General features: G+C 38.2%; 1 protein-coding gene across 4 annotated transcripts in view; it reads left to right on the top strand.

Annotated features, from left to right (window-relative positions):
* Nucleotides 1–9,173: 9,173 nt before the first annotated feature.
* TENM4 (teneurin transmembrane protein 4) overlaps nucleotides 9,174–18,243 on the top strand; it is a 1,547,070-nt gene continuing 1,538,000 nt past the window's right edge. For all 4 annotated transcript variants that reach the window (XM_085592903.1, XM_085592878.1, XM_085592882.1 and 1 more), the window contains exon 1: nucleotides 9,174–9,575. The gene's annotated coding sequence lies outside the window, so the exon portion shown is untranslated. The remainder of the gene's footprint in view (nucleotides 9,576–18,243) is intronic.

The raw sequence follows: 18,243 nt of genomic DNA, 5'->3' as shown, positions 1-18,243 counted from the left end.
ATGGGTAAATGGGGACATGCAGTCTTTGTCACTTCCTCCTCCTTCTCTAGTATTCCTTTAAGATTTAGTTTTTCTGTACTTAGTGTATTTGTGCATATGTACAAATATCTATGCTTGTTGTGATTTTTAAATTCATTGACTAATTTTCAGCCAGATTTGATAATAACTTAGAATAGATCAAAGATTCAAACATAATGAAAACATTGCAAGTTTTGTAAGAATGGGTATGTGAATAGAGAAGAAAAATTTTACAAATGCTTCCAATACATACCTATGTGAGGGAAAGACTTCATCATCAGCTCATATGTTATCAAACAGCAGATATCAAAATGATCAAGAACCTCTGTAAATTACCAGCTCTGGAAAATACCATCCAATCTCTAGATCTAGGTCTAGAAATTGACCTATTGAAGTTTTGAAAATCAGAAGTCACTAATTCCCATTCTTACAGAAAAAGCAAAGCAAACCAAAACTATTTCACTTTCTTGATGTCAGTTTTTAAGGATGCAAATGCTGCTATTTGTGATCACTAACCTAAGATCTTTTCTCTGATCTTCAGACCATGATGGCAATGTTAGGAAATTCATGGGGGTTTTTTATTTCTTCTGAAACTCCCCTCTTTTTCATACTTCTGTTTCTTTTTTTTTCTTGGACAAATACAGTGAGATGTTGTTGGTGCTTTTTATTGTCAGCAGAAGACCTTTAAAAACCTTTCTGAGGGCAGTTTTATGAAATGTCATGCAGGGAATGAATCCTGATGACATAGAGGTGAATTTGAAGTGAGTCACAAATACTTACTTGCTGGGGCATGCTTGGGTGTCTTTACAATATTTCTCAGGAAAAGACAAACACAAAAAGCAGAAGGATGCATCTTTTGGCCATGCCTCTGGAAAATATGACAAAGCACTGTATATTTTCCATGTAGTTTTTGAGTAAAAATCTTGAAACTTTTAGTTTGGAGAAGCAGTTTTGGTCTGAGATGGAATGTTAAGGACCTGAGACATGAGAGCCTGGTGATGGTTTCTGTCGAGCAGAGCTGGCATTTATTTTCTGCTTGCTGTGGAAATGGGATGGGAACCTGGGTGCTCCTTCTACCTCCTTGCCAGAAAGAATTTTTCAACATTACACTGCCTATGCTCCTACTACATAGTGTATCAGACAGTAGAACTCTTCCAATGCAGAAGCTAGCTTTTAATAACATCTTCTTGCAGTTTACAGGGGAAAAAACAGTCTGAGGGACAGACACTGTGACATTCTTCAGAATAAGAACCCTCTTCTGTCAACATCTCTAATTTGCTTTTCTTTCCTTTCTCCTGAGTTCTGTTTGTCAAGTAGAAACAAATAGGGACAAGTGTCGGATTTCATTAATGTGCTTGTAACTTTGAGTATTGTAAAACTATAGCTAGGGCAGCCCAGAAAGCTAATTGATCTCTGGAGCTCCTGGATGGCAAACAAGACATCCCTCTGGCCCTTTCTAAGACCAGATCGAATCAGGAATGCACAGATTTGCTGCTTAGCAACAGGACATAAATCTCTGTGAACAGAGATATTTTCTAATAAAATTACAGGGCCTAGAGATTAGCAGTACCTACTTATTCATCCCGTCCTTGTCCTGGGGCTAAGGAACACTCCTGGTGATACCTTACCAGCTCTGTTTGAAGTGTCTCAGACCAGTGAAATCTCCATGTTTGCTCTCTTGACACAATCCTCAGTTTTAAAATCACAGAATCATAAAGATTGGAAAATATCATGTCCCAAAGTTCTTACTCAAGTCTCAGTAAATAAAAGAAAGCAAGCATTTACATAATACTATTTCCTTCTTTTTTTTTTTTTTTTTTTTTTTTAAAGTATTTTGAATGCAATTTGGATTTCTATTTTAAGGTTAAAAGAAAGAAAGAAATATCTGAATGTCAGGGAGCCTGAGCCATCATGAACCACTTCTGAAAATTTTACCCCAAGCCTGCCTCCCTCCTGCTGTGCTGTCACAGGAATGGCTTTATGCTCTGCATGGTAGCACTCTGACTGCCCAGTTTCCTGATCAAGGGGAACCTGAAGCCCAACCAGCCAAGAATCTTGTTTAAACAGCAGGGACTGAATGGCTTTATAGTAGCAATCATCAGTATCAGTGACCCCACAAAAAGGCATTAGTTAGGAGGTGTCAAACACTTCATTACAAGTCCTGTACATTTAGGCAACAAAAAACTTACCATTGGCTTTCTTGGCTTGTTTTTCTCTGCATTTTAGCAAAGGAGTTTCACCAGCCAGGTCCAGCCTGGAGTTTCAGTACTAGTTCTAGCAGCACTCATTCTGTTCTGTTTCCTTTGATTCTCCCAGTGTAATGATTTACTGCATCAAACAATGTTTGAGTCTATTTTTTTCCCTCTTATATCTGTTCCTAGAGCTCAGCACTCATATTTGTTCTAGTTATCTAAGCCTCTTGCCCTTCCTCTGTACTTAGCCCTGTTTCTCACCACATTATCCAATTAGCACCTCACTAACTATCCTGTGGCTGCCAATTTCCTCTGACCCAGCACTATTTACACCAGCTCAATTATGATCTCTATTATACTCCTCTCATCCATTGAAGACAACGGGAATGCTGTCTTGTTTAAACAAAAGAAAGTCCATAAAAATATTTTGCTGTATAAAGATCTAAAATGCCCAGCAATAAAATAGCACATTATGGGTGTCCTTTGGTGCTGGGCATATTTAGTGCTGTTTGAGTGCATAAATGATGTTGAATATGAAATTGCCTTTTGCTTGCATTGCAGTGATGCAGCCTAGTTTGCAACATTATGCCGTGCTGACCCTTCAGCAATTCTCAGTGTATTAAATATTCTACTCCTGGTTTTTGGACTGTGGTAATTGGTTTGATGGGTTCCATATAATGAGTTTCAAAGCCAGGAATTCCATATTTCTATTCCAAGAAAAAGCATTCGTGAGTGTGGTTACTGTTTTTTTAAGAGGAGCCTCTAGTTAAATATTTTTTTTTTTTTTAGATGAAAATGCCTATTAGATTAAGGAGTATGGAACAAAACCAAGAAACAAAGTTAGAGAATAAGTATGGTCAACCTTTTATTTATAGTTCAAGGCAGATACAGATCAAGTGATTTTAACTCTGTAGCATATTGAATTACTTAGAGCCTGGGGTTGTGATCTCATCCAACTTTTAGAAATTATGTTTAGTTCAGGAGAATCTACCCCATCTAAACACACACATACGCCTCTAGTGAAAAGTTAGAACTGTCAGTAAAGGCCATTGCTCACTAAAATCTGCTTGCTTTTATCTGAATTAGTGTGGCTGGAGACAGCTGTACTTTCTAGCTCTTATGGATAAGGATGTAAGCATTTACTTAGGTTTTCTTACTCTTACTTTTTATTCCCCAGGTATTTGAGAGAAATACTTTAAAATTTGATATTTGAATGATTTGCATGGAAGAAAATATTTTTGAAAGATCAAATCCTTTGATCAGCATTCAAATTCAATCTCCATTTAGTAATTAGCTGAAGCATGAGTAATTAAGATGTGCATATCACAGATCACACATGACTTAGAAGTACATCTTACACTTCAGTGGGATCTCTGATCCCAAATCAATGGTATTTTTGGAAAAGCTTTCCCGAAAGTTTGCACATGCACCAAAATTCTTCATATCCTTCCTATGTATACATTTTTCATTAAACTTATAGATATATGGAATTTCATAGCCCAGTACAGCAGTGCTTCAATAGCAAAGCAGTCCAGTTTCCTTCTCAAAAGCACAGTAACAGGTTCACAGAGAGATTTAAGGAACAGATGGGTGCACATTGCTGTTAAAGAGAATGTATGACCTAGCACCCCTTCTTCATGTCTGACATTTATGCCTCCAATGGCTGCCTTACTAAGGGAAACATATGCTGATGCACATGTTATCTAAGGCAAATGGGAAAAACTAGTTCTCTTGCACCTGGTAGTATGGAAACATGGCTTGAAATTAGAAAGAGGAGAAATTTGTACATGGATAACTATCTTAAGACTATGGCTGACCTTCATTAGTGATCAATGGGACCTTTACTTTTGCCAGTTCTTCTTGGTGAAGACACAGTGTCTTATGGGAAAGCTGGAGAATTATACCTCTGTAAAGCTGGTCATGCACAAGATCAGAATCAGTCCTCTGAATTGCTGCCTTTTTATCTTCCTGACTTCAGTTTGACTTGACTTTCATCTTGACTTTAAAATGGAGACTGCAGAATACATAATAAACATAGGGAAAAAAATTAAAGGTAATCAAGCAGTCACATCACATTGTCTCAACATCTCTTTTTTTTAACGTTTGACTTTTGGTGTGAATTCCCATTCACAGGTCTTTGTCAGGCACTAATTTTCATAAATACAAATGTTACTGGAAACTCAAATATAGTATTAAAATCACTTATGAATAATAACTTAAGAAGGCACAGTTTTCTATGTATAGACCACATTCAAAGAACTTTGCTCACAAAAAGAACCTGGAGGACTAGATGTCACACACAAATCTTGTAAAAATGTAAGTGGAATTTGATGCTATTCTAATATCTTAGAGGGTAAATTATTAATGTTCAGTGTTAAAGAAAAAAATATGTCTTCTGGGTAAATACACAGCCTTGCTCGAATGACATTCATATACCCTCGCTCTGAAACTATAAGGAGGAAGAAGTCAATATCTTTAGAATGTGAAATGTGGAACACTAAAAGAAATATAGTACCAAGATATGAGCTTTAAGTTTCTAAATAGTATCTATTCTATCTATACTATCTATCTATTCTCAGGCAAGAATTTTTCCATGTTGCTTTCAGACAAGTTAAAAGATATCCAAAAGTCAGTACAGTATTTAATTTGAATATGTACAGTCACAGTTTATTTACATGCAATACATACATAAGCACACACATACCTACGTGAATTATTTATATATAGATTAAATGAATCTAATACACACACACACACATATGTACATACATTTACAGATACTCATTCTGATCTTCCAGACCATTTGTAATGGCTGATTAATATTATGCATATGTGTATCTAAACACAAAGATGCATTAAGTGGATGTACTATATAGAACAATTTTTCTCTTGCCATTAAAGGAAGTGTGACTTTCAGGTGTTTTTCCACCTAAACTAACTGGGTTCTGGGCTCTGTAACACAGTTTTTGGAAATCATTGCATCTTTGCAGAACAAGCATCTATGAGCGAGGGAACAAATCAGAGCTTCTTTATATTTGATAAATATTGTAACATTTGTTTGTGTAGACATTTGTTAATTTTTCAGTGAAGGAGGGGAAGAAATTCCTGGGTTGGGGACTTCAATCTTTTTTGGGGTATTTTTGGTTGAATATGTGTCATTCCACTGATAGGTACAAGCTAAGCATTATGTCTGTCATTTTCAATGGAGTTGGAAGACAGTTCCTAATTTCTTGAAACTTTTTTTTTTATTTCTTCCCTTAATGTTATTTTCTAGAAAGCCTTTTCCCTGGGAATACACTGACACCTTGGTAGCTGCTGGGGTGTGTATACAGACAGTGTTCTGGTGACTTCTGTCTGTCCATATGTGGCCTCAAGGCTCTGAGCATGTGAAAGGCTCATTATGTGCAGATATAATGAAATCCTTAAGAAAAGAAATGGTCACTGCTGCCTTTCATAGAAAATTTTATATTAGTTTCTGAATTTTGGGAAATAATAGCTTGTGAGTTCTTGCACTTACCTACTGTTTCAAAGTGTTGTCTTATTCCTTCTTCAGCCTTTGGAAAATGTTTTACTGATATGCAATGTTCCAAGTCAATCTTAGCCTTCAGTCTTCCAAAATAAGCCCTGAATGGCTGTTGAACAACCATTTCTAGTCTTCTCTTGGGTTGCCACTGTAGATAGCCAATATATAGTGTTACAGCCTGCTCATGGGCACTCTATTTCCCCTGTCCCTGGGACCCTGTGACTCTGATCAGGATAGCCCTGGACCCCTCCTTCCTGCCCCAACAGGGTTGGTGGAGAGCCAGGGAAGCCCACCCTGTCCAAAGCCTATATAGACCCCTGATATTTCCTGTTCGTTCTCTTTTGCCCCACTCTTCCCTGGGACATCACAGAATAAAGAGAGCTGAACCAACATATATTGGGGTAAGAGCCTCTTTTGGGAATCTTTGCCATCTCCTGATATTCCTCCCCTCAAAACCTCGGATCTCTGGGCTAGCCTGATTATTCAGGGGGCTGTGTGAGGGGGGGAACGTCAATATAGGTTGATGTTCTAGAGTACTAGCCACCTTTAATCCATTCTTTTTAGAGTTAATAATTTATCTAGGCACAAGTATGTTTCCAAGTACATTCATTTAAGGATTGGTTTAGCCTGAAGTTAGAGAAAAATCAGGAGTGGATATACCTTGTTATAGTGTGTCATGTGGAAATTTCAGATCTTATTAAGGAAGTTTGATAAAATATTTAAGAAGAAGCATATTATTCTATTGTAAATCAGTGGGATAGGAATAAGACAGAAAGGTGTTTTTCTTCTTAAATATTTTGAAATAAGTATAAAATTAAGATTTTCAACAGTGGTGGTGGTTTTGGGTGTCCTATTTGCAATGTTTTGAAAGAGTCTGATTTCCAGGGCACATGCTGATTATGTAAAATAATATTTCAAAAAATTGCTTAAAGTCAAGTAGTTAAAGGAAATGAGTTTTGAAAAGGAAATCCAGACCAAATTATTTGGTCTTTTGATGTGTTTACTTTTTTAATCTAAAAATTATGAGAAAAAAAGTTATTTATTTTACTCATCTCACTCAGATAATGTGTTTGAATGAAAAATGCTGTTGCATTTTTGCACAGGATGTTTCCTGTGAAGAAAGATTGTAGGAAGTTTCTACTGTCAGTGGTTTGAGCATTCCTTAACATAGCTCAATATGCCTCTTTCTTGGTTTTGTTCTAGATTTGGAGGATATTTGATTATTTTCATAAAAAGTGGCTATCTTGCAGAAAAAAAATTTTTTTCTATGGATCTGCTCATTCTATAGAGATACTGATTCCATGGATGTTTAGATATTTTTGGAGCTTTATATTTTCCCAAATCACTAGTACTTTATTTACTGTGTAATATGACTTTTGAGTACTGTCAAATTCTTAGAGATTTGGCAACAATCCCAGAACTCCTAGAATCCTTTCTGAACCTAATTTAGCATGCAATAAAACCAATTATCTGATTTTCTATTTTTTTTAATTGTTTTTAAGTTCCAACAATGGAGGAATAGCAATAACCAGAAGAACAAAGACCCATGATGCAATAAGCGTGGCACTCAGCCTGGGGGACTCTACACTAGAGAGGAAATATTAACTTCCCTGAGCATGGGACCATGCTGCCAATATCCACACCAATTTAAGTCCTGCTCAGACAGGACTGGCAGCACTAATTAGGAATGGATTTTCCTGGAGATGTCAGTCAGCTCAGAGGAAGAACAGGACTTCCACTCTTCATGTGAATGATGGGCAGTTTGAAGAACAGAGACAGGTTTCATGGAGACATCATAGCAACCGTCCAGTATCTGAAGGCAGCCTGCAGAGGAGCCAGAGAAGGATTCTTCACCAGGAACTGCAAGGATGGGACCAAGAGTAAGGCATACAAATTGAAAGAGAGGAGAGTTTGATTAGCCATATAGAAGAAATTTCTGTTTGGGAGGTGAGATACTGGAACAGGTTCCCCCAGGAGGCTGTAGATATACAAAACCTATTATTTCCAAAGCTGTTTTTCAGGGATACAATTCTTTACAAACAAAAATTTTCATTGTCAATGTAAATCTGAACTGAGCTAATACTGAGTGATTTTGTTGAGATAATAAAGGTTTGTATTTAGAAAAATACATTTATCAAAAGAGATGTAGAGTTTTTAATGTATTTTAAGTGTGGCTGTTTTTTTCTCCACTATTGAGCTGCAGTGTGTCTGTTTTGTATTGCTTGTCCATTAAGGTTCTGCACAATGGATTTAAGGCTTTGTTCTCCCCACACATCTGTAAATAACAATAAACAGAAAAGAAATTTTCTTGTAACTCAGAAAAATATTCCTTGTAGATGTCCTGCTACTCTGGAGGATACATGCCTCCAAGAAGATTTTTCATTACCTACTGTTTATGGCCTGCAGCCACAGCCCCTTGAACTGTGATCTTATCACACTTCCCAAATAAAGCAGTATGCAGGAAGATAATCTCCAGTACCCTGTCAGGGCTCCCAGACCTTTGTGCTGATTACTCATTATATGTTTTGAGGTTTGTCCTCCTATCAACCTATGAAGCAAAGTACCACTGTGGGACCAAGAAGTGGATCTTTCAATACTGAGAGACTAGAGCTTGGCCAGCCAAAGGAATTTTAATCCTACAGCTTTGTGCAAAAGGTGTGCGAGTTAATGTGACAGCTCAGTTTCCCAGGAGAAGGTTGGAAAACATTCCAGAAGAGTTAGCTGTCAAGTTTGTATGATCAAATTCATGTGAAAACATTGCATTTGAAAAGAAGACATGAAGATGCGACTTTGGACCATAATGAATTTTTTTTGTTAGCAGCAGCCTGGGCTGCCTTGTTTTTTGATAATTTGTGTCTACAGAAGCAGTTTGGTTTTATTTGTAAGAAACTGGAACTGGATGCAGGAGATTTGGGTTCAAATTCCACTTGTGACCTTGGACATACTTCTTCCCCACTGAAGCTCATTTTCTTCCATGAAAAGTAAGGATATTGTTATTTCTTTCATTTGTTCTATTCTACCTGACTGTGAGCTCTAGATTTTAGAGTGAGTCAGTACAACACCTTGCTCTGTGGGCCATCATCACAGCTGGCTACTGTACTCCTATATCCGCTGGAACAATAATAGCTCTCATTAGGAACTCCTCTTAAAAATGTGCTTTATCATGGCTAGAAAAATCTTCTTTCAGATTATTAATTAAAATGAAATCCAATTCCTTTCAACTATGAGCCATGACATTTGCAGTGGGAACGTTAAGGGCAGAGAAATTTAAACGAGCTATCTTGAAAGTTTTTTGTTTGAAGGCTGAAGATGCATTTGCCCTCTCCTCTCCCCTCCCTGTATGCACTGTTTCAGATCCATTGCTTATTGACTGATAGACTTATTGGTGAATTCTACAGCAGTGATCCAGCCCAGGGAGGTCAGCAGGGTGCAATTACCAGCAGAACAGGCTTGGGTGTGCTTCTGAACTACTCCTCCCTGCACAGCTTTCAGTATGCATATCACATCTCCCTGCTTGTAGCAGGCTGATGAGTGTGTGCAGTTAGTGCAGGCACACACATACTTCTGCGCTTTCCCTGAAAGTGGAGCATTAGCAACTGCAGTCAGAACGCACCGTCACTTCTTCAGCTCTGATCCGAGCAGCAACTGTCGAATTCCGTCTGGAGGAGATAGGAGACAGCACTGGAGGCAAGTTTAAAAAGGACCTAGTGACACCCTGCTGTCACATCTGGTTTCATGGACCTACTTATTAGTAGTCCATTTAAAATCACTTTCCTAGTCCCATCTGTAGTGCACGTTCTTGAGAAGTGGCTGGCTGGCAAGGAAGGAGCACACTGCTGAAGGTAGGTTGCAATCCTCTTTACCTTACATCTTGTGCTGAATGTTTCTGTCTGTGCATCTCACTTGCAGACATTCCTGGTATATGCAGTTTTGCACTGAGAGCTGATGGAGAAGGGCTTTAGCAAATCATAATATTAGGAATAAACAGATAGGTAATCTGGTTATTTTTCCCCTTCAATTAGCCATAGTGGTTGTTTGTTAAGGGGTAAATGTAAATGTTTGGAATAAACTTTCTGAAAAGATGACAACTCTGACAGCATGCAGCATCACAAGCAAATAGACTGCTGCTTTTTCTATCAGGGGAGAATGTCCATTCATTGGTTGTTTAACTGTGGACATGGAACATTACTTTCAAAAGGATGTGTTTATTAAATATGGGCTGTGTATGCACTGCCAGCTGAAATTTGCATACATGCTTTGAGATTGAAAAAATACTCTAACTTTCAGAATGCTCTGGACTGCAGCACACTTCTTTAGAAAACAGGAGTGAGCCAGGCTTTTTACTTAACTTAAATTCTTTTACTGGCATATATTCATCTGGTAAAAAGTCTTTGCCAAATAGAAGAAGTTTGCTGTTATTGCATTTCCATAAATGTAACAGCTGTGAAGAGCATGAATATTCATAGTGTTTAGATTTTTTTCCAAAGATTTTTATGATAATTCTGACTTTTCAAAGGGGATGGGATTTTGGATCAAAGAATTATGCAGGCTGAGATGTTGTGATAAGCCATATATAAGTGTTTCCTCAAAAAAAACCCCATTATAGATAAGCATATACTGCAGTACATAGCTGATTGTACCTGTTATTTACTCACAGCCAACTTGATCTGTTGCTTTTACTTGTGGATTCTTTTGCTAACAGATCATCAGTAGTCAAAATGAAGTACAGTTCAGATGCTGGTCTCTAATGGGATGGTATTTCCCTAATGCTATACAGCTTTAAAACATATCCAAGACATTGTTAATATTATGGTGCTCAAGTTTTAACTTGGTGTATCCTCTATTTTCACTTGCTGAAAACTTATTTTGGGATGTTTCTAAGGTCAGAGAAGCCCACTATTATCTCAGTGTATTTTAATGATGTAAAGTGATTTGAGTAATCTTTCCTTATGAAAATTCTCCTGTCAGTACTTTATCAAAATTTTATGAGCAGCAGAGATGGTCCTCCCTTGCAGGTAGAAGTAGAATGGTCTTGAAACTACATAGGCAGCATACGTTCATGTGTGTATAGAGGTAATTCATCTAAAAAAGTTAAATAATCCTAGCTGCCTCTAGATATCAGTGTCTTCTCTATTACTAAAAATATTCTATTAATGGGTCAAACTGCAGATTTCTGTAACTTCACAGTGAAGAAAACAACGAGAGAGGAATTTTGTTATACAAAACCATCTCAGAAACCCTCTTAAGGCATCTTGTAATTATTATTTTTTTTAATCCTCCCAGTACTTGGGAAGTGCCCGGAGCTGTGGGGTACCTGCCTCTCAAAAGAGTGACAAGTGGAGGTATCCATGCGTGCTCAAAGTGAATTTAACATCCCTAATGTCCAGGGGCACCTCTTTGGCAGACTGGTCTCACTCAGTCAGGCTGGACAGGCAGGCTGGACTGTGCTGCTCACCACCGGCAAGGTCAGCCTGGCTGGAGAGCTGAGCCTCCCAGCTGCTCCACACCTCAGCCCAGGCTGGGCTGTCACTTAGTGTCTCCTCCTCAGGGGATGGGGAAAAATATTTGTCCCTTTCATCTGTCATTTTTAATGACAGCTGAATCAGTCTGGGGCTTAGGTGGAAAGTTTGTGCTCATCCCCTCCTATCCACCCACCTCCACACAGCAGATATGCAGGGACTGCAGACATGAAATACATTTAAATACATATGAGAGAAAGAACAATTTAGTGGGTCAGAACCTGTTTCCAGGGAGAGGAAATCAGCCTACTCTCCTGAAATCAGTAGGAAATTGTTTACATGAACAGAAATTGTTTACAGAGGTGAAAACTGGTGCAAAATCTCACTTTCCCTTGGTGCTGTTTGAATTTCTGTGACCTGAGGACCTGGCTCTGTTCCTTTAAAGTCTGGCTTTATTCCAGGAAAAGTAACCAAAATGGGGAATTTATTTTCACTCACTAGGAAAAAAACCTGTCTGTATATGGTGACAACAACAGATATCTGAGAAAAAACACCTTTTTCCTTTCCCCTCACCAAAGCCTAGGAGAAAAAAAAAAAAAAACAAAAAGAAAAAAAAAAAACCAAAAAAAACCAAACATACAAAAATATCCAATGAAAAGCCTCCTCCCAAACATCTCTGTTTAATTCCCTTGAAGACATATAAGGTCTCCTCTTCTGCTTTAATGTGCATCAGGCTCCTCCCTGACCTCCACCGCTGCGTTGGAGGATGCGAGAGTTAATTCGCTTTGACCCCTTGGCTGCCTCTTCTTCAAAGCAGATTTGTTGATCAGATCCAATGCAGCCGCTGATGCGTTTCTCTTCTGCCTTGCGAGTCAGAGGCGGCGCCCGGAGCCTCGGATGCGTTTGGTTAAGTTTCAGTCTCTCAGCCCCAGCACTGCCATTCCCAAGCCCACCAGCCCCCTAGTGTTTTGAGGTGTTTGATGCAAAGAGGTCTCTGCAGCTGTTGCTTGCCTTTAGCAGATTTAAAGAGGGGGATTTGAAACAGCTCACAAAAGCTTAATGGATTTATTGGAATCGAGAGTGATTGGTAAAGCCATACAGCATTCAAATCTTCTGCCTGGAAAAATCAAGAGCTGGGTTTTGTGTACTTTTAGAGTGCCAAAACCTCTATGACTGCTGCTGCTGCATGGCTGTGAGTCTATCAGAGGCTGCTGACACACAAACTGCTGCAGAGTTGTTATAAAGACAGTCATTTGTTTACACACTGTAACTGGGATTTCTGAGAGCATCCTGTATCACACACATGCTGCAGCACTGGAGTACTGCACAGCTTCCTCAGCTCTCCCATGGAGGATAACTGAAAATGAAGATGAAGGGGAGGAAATGCCATGGAGCCTCAATATTGTAGCAAACTGGGATCCAGATGGCAAACCTTTTTACAGCAATATGGTGGATTAACTTTAAAAACTCCCATGGCTACTACTCTCCTGCTTAATTTGTCTTTCCTTAATGCCATTTTGGTGTGATGATTTTGCATAATTCCACAAAAGTGCATGGTTTCAGGTATAGTCTTCTAGCAGCAGAACTTTCTTACTTCTCTATTAACCCCTTCAGAGCTAATTAAACGATTGCATGATCAGTAGCAAAAATTTGAACTATATATGGAAAAAATTCACAGTACAGACAAAGTATGAAACCAAGGTGATTTGCACATAAAGGAAGAGAAATAACCTTTTGGAGGGAGGAGAGGTTTTAACTCTTCTGGGCTTTATTCAGAAATAATTTTTGGTAGTAAAGCAGCAATAATGGCTGAATTTCTTCACAGAGGAGATGTAAACCTCAGGTTGGTGTTGTACACATGCCAACATTTTTGAAGATAGGTGTCAGGTAGTTTTGTTTCTCCCTGTAACTTACAGATCCAGCTTTCTGTCTTCTTGTAAGCTGCTACTGATGTTTGAATATCTTCTTCCTGCAATCACAGCAAAGATCATCACTGCCCACATCTTCAAAAAGCTGGTTTGTGAGACACCCAGTGGTGACAGTGAGCACCCATGAGCTGGACCTCCTGGGTGCCTTCCTGCAAGTTAACCTTTAGCAGAAATCTTGTCAGAAAATCACCCTCAGACAAGATGATGCTTAAGATTCTTTCCCTTTACTCTCCAATTCTGCCAATAACTGATGCAGACTGGATGTAAATTATTAAAAAGAAATATTATTTAAATAAAGTGTCTTCAGAACACCTCTTGAAAATTTTGGTCTAGACTATGCCAGTAGGGAAGTGGGTTTATAACTCATTCCCATATGTGCACATATGGGAATGAACAGCAAGTTCTACTTCAATTCCGTATCTCACATGATAGGCATATTCAAAACCTGATTAAATGGGAAATAAAAATCCACATCCATGTCTCACACTGTGACAGAGTTCATCTGCAATCATTGCCATCCCTGCCCCAACTGATGACTAAATTCATTATAAGTCTCCCTATGTAGCCTGAAAATTCCTTTGAGCTACTTTTAGGAGAGCACAACTTATAACCAAAAGCCAGAAAATTAGATTCAACTCCAGATTAATCCCAGAAATAAATTTCTGTCTAGTAAGTCATATATTTTTGAAGATGTACAGATGGTATTGTCCAGCTTACTATTAACTAAAATGGGAACTTAATCTTCTATCACCTGGTAATTTGTCACTGGTTTACTGAGTAATTTTTTCTTGGTCTCCTGTGCTCTGGACTATCAACCCTTGCAAACCAATAATTAATTGTTGTGGATCTTCCTGGGGGTAAGAAGGAACAATTTACTACAACGAAACAGTGTTTTTTTTCCCATAAAGTTACTAAACAGAGCTATGGCAGAGTGAATAATGTAGGAGGTGATTTTTTGTCAGGAAGGTTACAAACTTTTCCACTAGCGGGACATTTGGACTTGGCCGGAGAGTGGTGTTTACATTATTTTGGTGATATAGAAAGCAGTTAGGGAAAAGATTATGAGATTCTCTCATATTAAAATACTCTGGAGAAATCCATTATGCAATTAATAAAAATGAATTAAATAAATAAATAGAAAATGTAAAATGAATCCAGTTTCAGATGCATGGGTAAGTTAACACATAAATTTAAAAGACCTACTATAAAAAGTTGGTAAGTTTTATTTTTGCAAGGGAAATACTGCTGTGGTTTCTGTAAATCCAGGGGATAAAAAATATTTTTTAAATGCTTTTGATCAAGTATTTTAACTTACCTATAAACTTATTTATAAATAAAACTATAGAGCTTACTAGTTTTCTTTTTAATAAATCCCAAATTCTGATATCTCTAAAAGGTGATGGAAGATGTAGCTGGGCTTATTAAAGATGAATAAAGCCCTATAATGTTTTTTTCCCATTGCACTGGATATTTTTCTAAACAAAATCACTTATCTCAGAAAGCCATCAAGTTCTCACAAGGAACATAAATCACAGCAGAATAGGCAGCCTCCTGCTTCATTTACTGAGCTCCATATGCTTATCTACCTCGTGTTTCTGCATCCCAAACTCCTAAAATGCTTCAGTCAACATTCCTTCTGAATTGTGATACGTCATATTAATCAGCCTCTACAGTGTCCCAAAAATGTATGTAAATTAGACTTTTGATGAAGCAGAATATTTTGACAGGATTTTTTGCATAAATCACACACACGAGCATAGTCACACACAGAACCTTTTTAGAGAGGGGGACATTTTTGGACCTAATTTTTTTCTGGAGTACTTTGTGACCAGCATGCTGGTGCTGCTTGTGGGCAGGAACATGTATGTGGCAGTATGCCAGGTCCCATAGCAGGAAGCAAATCAAGTTTAAGTCTACTCCTGGCAAAAAAGAATGTACCAAGGAGAAAGAAACAGAACAGTTTCTTCTTCCTTTGTCCTCCTTTGCCTCCACTCCCTTTTTGGCATTTTGTTTTTTCTCTGGGTTGTTTGTTGTCAGTGGTAAATCAGCATTTTTAATGTTATCATAAGATAACATTGTCCTGTTATGGTAGATTAATGTTTTAACTTAATCTGTACTTCCACAATAATCAGAACTCAAAAATCAAAATAATTTATTTGAATTTAAATGAATTTAAATAAAATTTAATTCAATTTGCTGACTTTAATACTGGTTATAAATTACCTAGGTCCACTGTGTATACAGAAAGCCATACTGAGGCTGTTCAGATGAGTCTTGTATTAGCATTGCCTGGCTGCAGATCTCTCAATTTTTATTCTTTTCTGACCTCCTTTGCCATAGTTTTATGTTTCACCTTGTCCTTCAGGCCTGTATTCAGACTTCTTACAAGTCTGAATACGTCTGTCTCATCTGTCCCTCCCGCTGAAGTGTTGAGGCTGAGTGAGCAAAACAAGAACGATGCAGGCAGTGCTTCCTGTCTCCTTTGGGCAGCCCGCAGTTTGTAGCTGTGTAGGAAGGACCTTCAGCTGCCTGCACAGCTGGGCCCTGACTGACATCTTCTGAGGTGCCCCCATTAATCCACTCCACCTTTTACGTCTCAATCCAAATGGGAGGCAAAACTACTGCTGTGACTCTGTTTTTGCATACTTAGAGTGTTTTTTGCCATAGAAGCGTAGAATACAGAATCATAGAATGGTGTGGGTTGGGAAGGACCATAAAAATTACCTGCCCATGGACAGGGTTGACACTCCTTAAGTCAGGTTGGTCAGGCCCCCATACAACCTGCCTTAAACGTTTCCAGGGGTGTGGTGTGTATCTCACCATGAAGTGGCATACACCTGAAAAACTGACAGACCTCACCAAGAAAGCACGGGGCCATGTCTACTTATCTTTCCCAGTCTAATAACCCTGTTGCTCTAGTTTCTTTACAGAGCTTTCCCCTTTCTAAAAGTTACTGTGCTTTCATGAGGCCTATGTGAGCTACGACTTTGGAAACTTCTGCACATTTGGGGCTCAAAAAACTCCTCTGAGAATTATACAGTGTATGCTTATGCATCCTGTATCTTAAATGGCAATGCCCTGTTTATCATACATATTGTGCACTGGCTAAAAGAATCACAGAGTACACTGAAATGGAGGGGACCCACAAGGATCCAATCCAAGCTGAGTTCAACTCTTAGCCCTGCACAGGACATCCCCAAGAGTCACACCATGTACCTAATAGCATGATACTTTAACTCTATTTTCTGTATATAGATACCATAAAACAATGTATGGCTAATTTTTACACTGTGCATGAGGAAATACACACAAAATAAAACATATTTGCAATCATATATACAATTAATGTTTCACAAAACACACAATACCCACAGAAAAAGGTCAGTAATTTGTCATCTAGGGCAAATCCAAGAGAGTTTGGAGTATCAGGGTAAAGCATCCCACAGCTCCAAAAACATACAGGTTGGCTGCTGCCTTTTTAAGGAGGTAAAAGAACTTATAAGTATGTGCAATTTTATGGCTAAATATAAACAGAAGAATGCTTCAATAATCATAAATACAGCTGTAGAGCCAAATTCTCCTAATGATGCAATAGCCATATATATAGACAGAGATATATATGCTATTTCACAGTTTGAAGTACTTAATTCTCAACACCCAAGTCTTAGTTTCCTGCCAATTTTATAATTTTTCCTGTTGTCAATTGCTTTCTAAAATAAGTTTGAATGAGTTGGAATTAAGTTTAAAGTTTAAAAATTAAAAACAGGTGCTGTGCCTATACCTGCTGCCATATCCTTTTCTTCATGCCTTGTGTCTGCACTGCTTTCTGGAACAAGCTGTTTGATCCTGTCTCTTGCTGCTAATTTTGCACTGTCTGCTGTTGGCAGCTGGGGGAGGGGACAATATAAATGAATATTAGAACAGTGAGAGAGTTGAGGTTGTGAAAAAACGGAAGTTTTGCAAACTGGGTAGAAATAGGGTAGTATTTCTCTTTGCAAGCTTGAGTAGAAATGAAGCAGTATTACTTGTGAGAGCTTTAATAGCAGCCACACACAATCACTGGCTTAAATGTGTTTTGGTTTTGGGTGCTTTTAATGGCAATAATTAGGTAATCAATATTGTTTCAGAATGGAAAAATATCCTGCTTAACAACAGAATAACATTGTTAACTAAGCTAACACCATTTTAAGGAACATTAAGTAATCAACACTGTTTCCATTATGACATCCCAAAGTGAGAGAAAATTAGGCAACTCTAGCATTGGATGAAGCTGGGACTGCATTTGCACTGTTGCTGAGGAGACAAGGGCTGCTGCATTTGCCTGTGCAGCATTGTAGTACAAATGTCTGAGGGAGGCGTTGGGTTCATTTCAATGAACTTGGATCTTATCCAATATATAAACTGGATGTTTTCTGAAGATACAGATTTCACTCCACTCTTTTCATTACCCTTTATACACTTGTTAATTCAAACTGATATGTTTAATTTGAGTATCTCAAATAAAGATTATATATAATTTGCACTTTGAAATTTACTGAGACCCCTTAGGAACTTTTTAAGAGATGCCACTCTTAATTATCAGAGCAAAATTAATGATGGGGTGGGAGATTTTGCAAAGAAACTGTGTCCACTGATGGCACAAGTAGGAGCAGGGTCCACAAATCCTGGGTGCTAATTTGCTGCTATATCTACTCAGGCATCTTGAACTTTTTTAATTAAGTATCCAGATTAATCCAGAATTAACCAAACTTTCATATATTTGAGTACCTACAGTTACAGCTGCAGCTTTTTAGACACTGCAAAGAAAGTTGTATGTATATGCCCAGATTTAGTCATTACGATCAGGATTCACTAAGAGCAATATTTCTCACAGATATGATGCTGATTCCTTTTTTGTGTGATATTGCAGGAAATGAGACTGCACTGCTTTTACTGAATCTGGGGGTGGCATAAAGAGCAAGGCCAGACTGAACAGGGCTCTGAGCAACCTGATTTGACTGAAGATGTCCCTGCTCATTGCAGGGGTGTTGGACTACATGACCTTTAAAGGTCCCTTTCAATCCAAATTGTTCTATGATTCCATAATTCTACTCTTTGATCTATAAATGACTTTGCATGAGTGG

This window comes from Lonchura striata, chromosome 1 (assembly GCF_050655825.1).
Source record: "Lonchura striata isolate lonStrDom1 chromosome 1, ASM5065582v1, whole genome shotgun sequence".
Lineage (NCBI taxonomy): Eukaryota > Metazoa > Chordata > Aves > Passeriformes > Estrildidae > Lonchura > Lonchura striata.
This window is presented reverse-complemented; position numbering and strand designations above follow the sequence as displayed.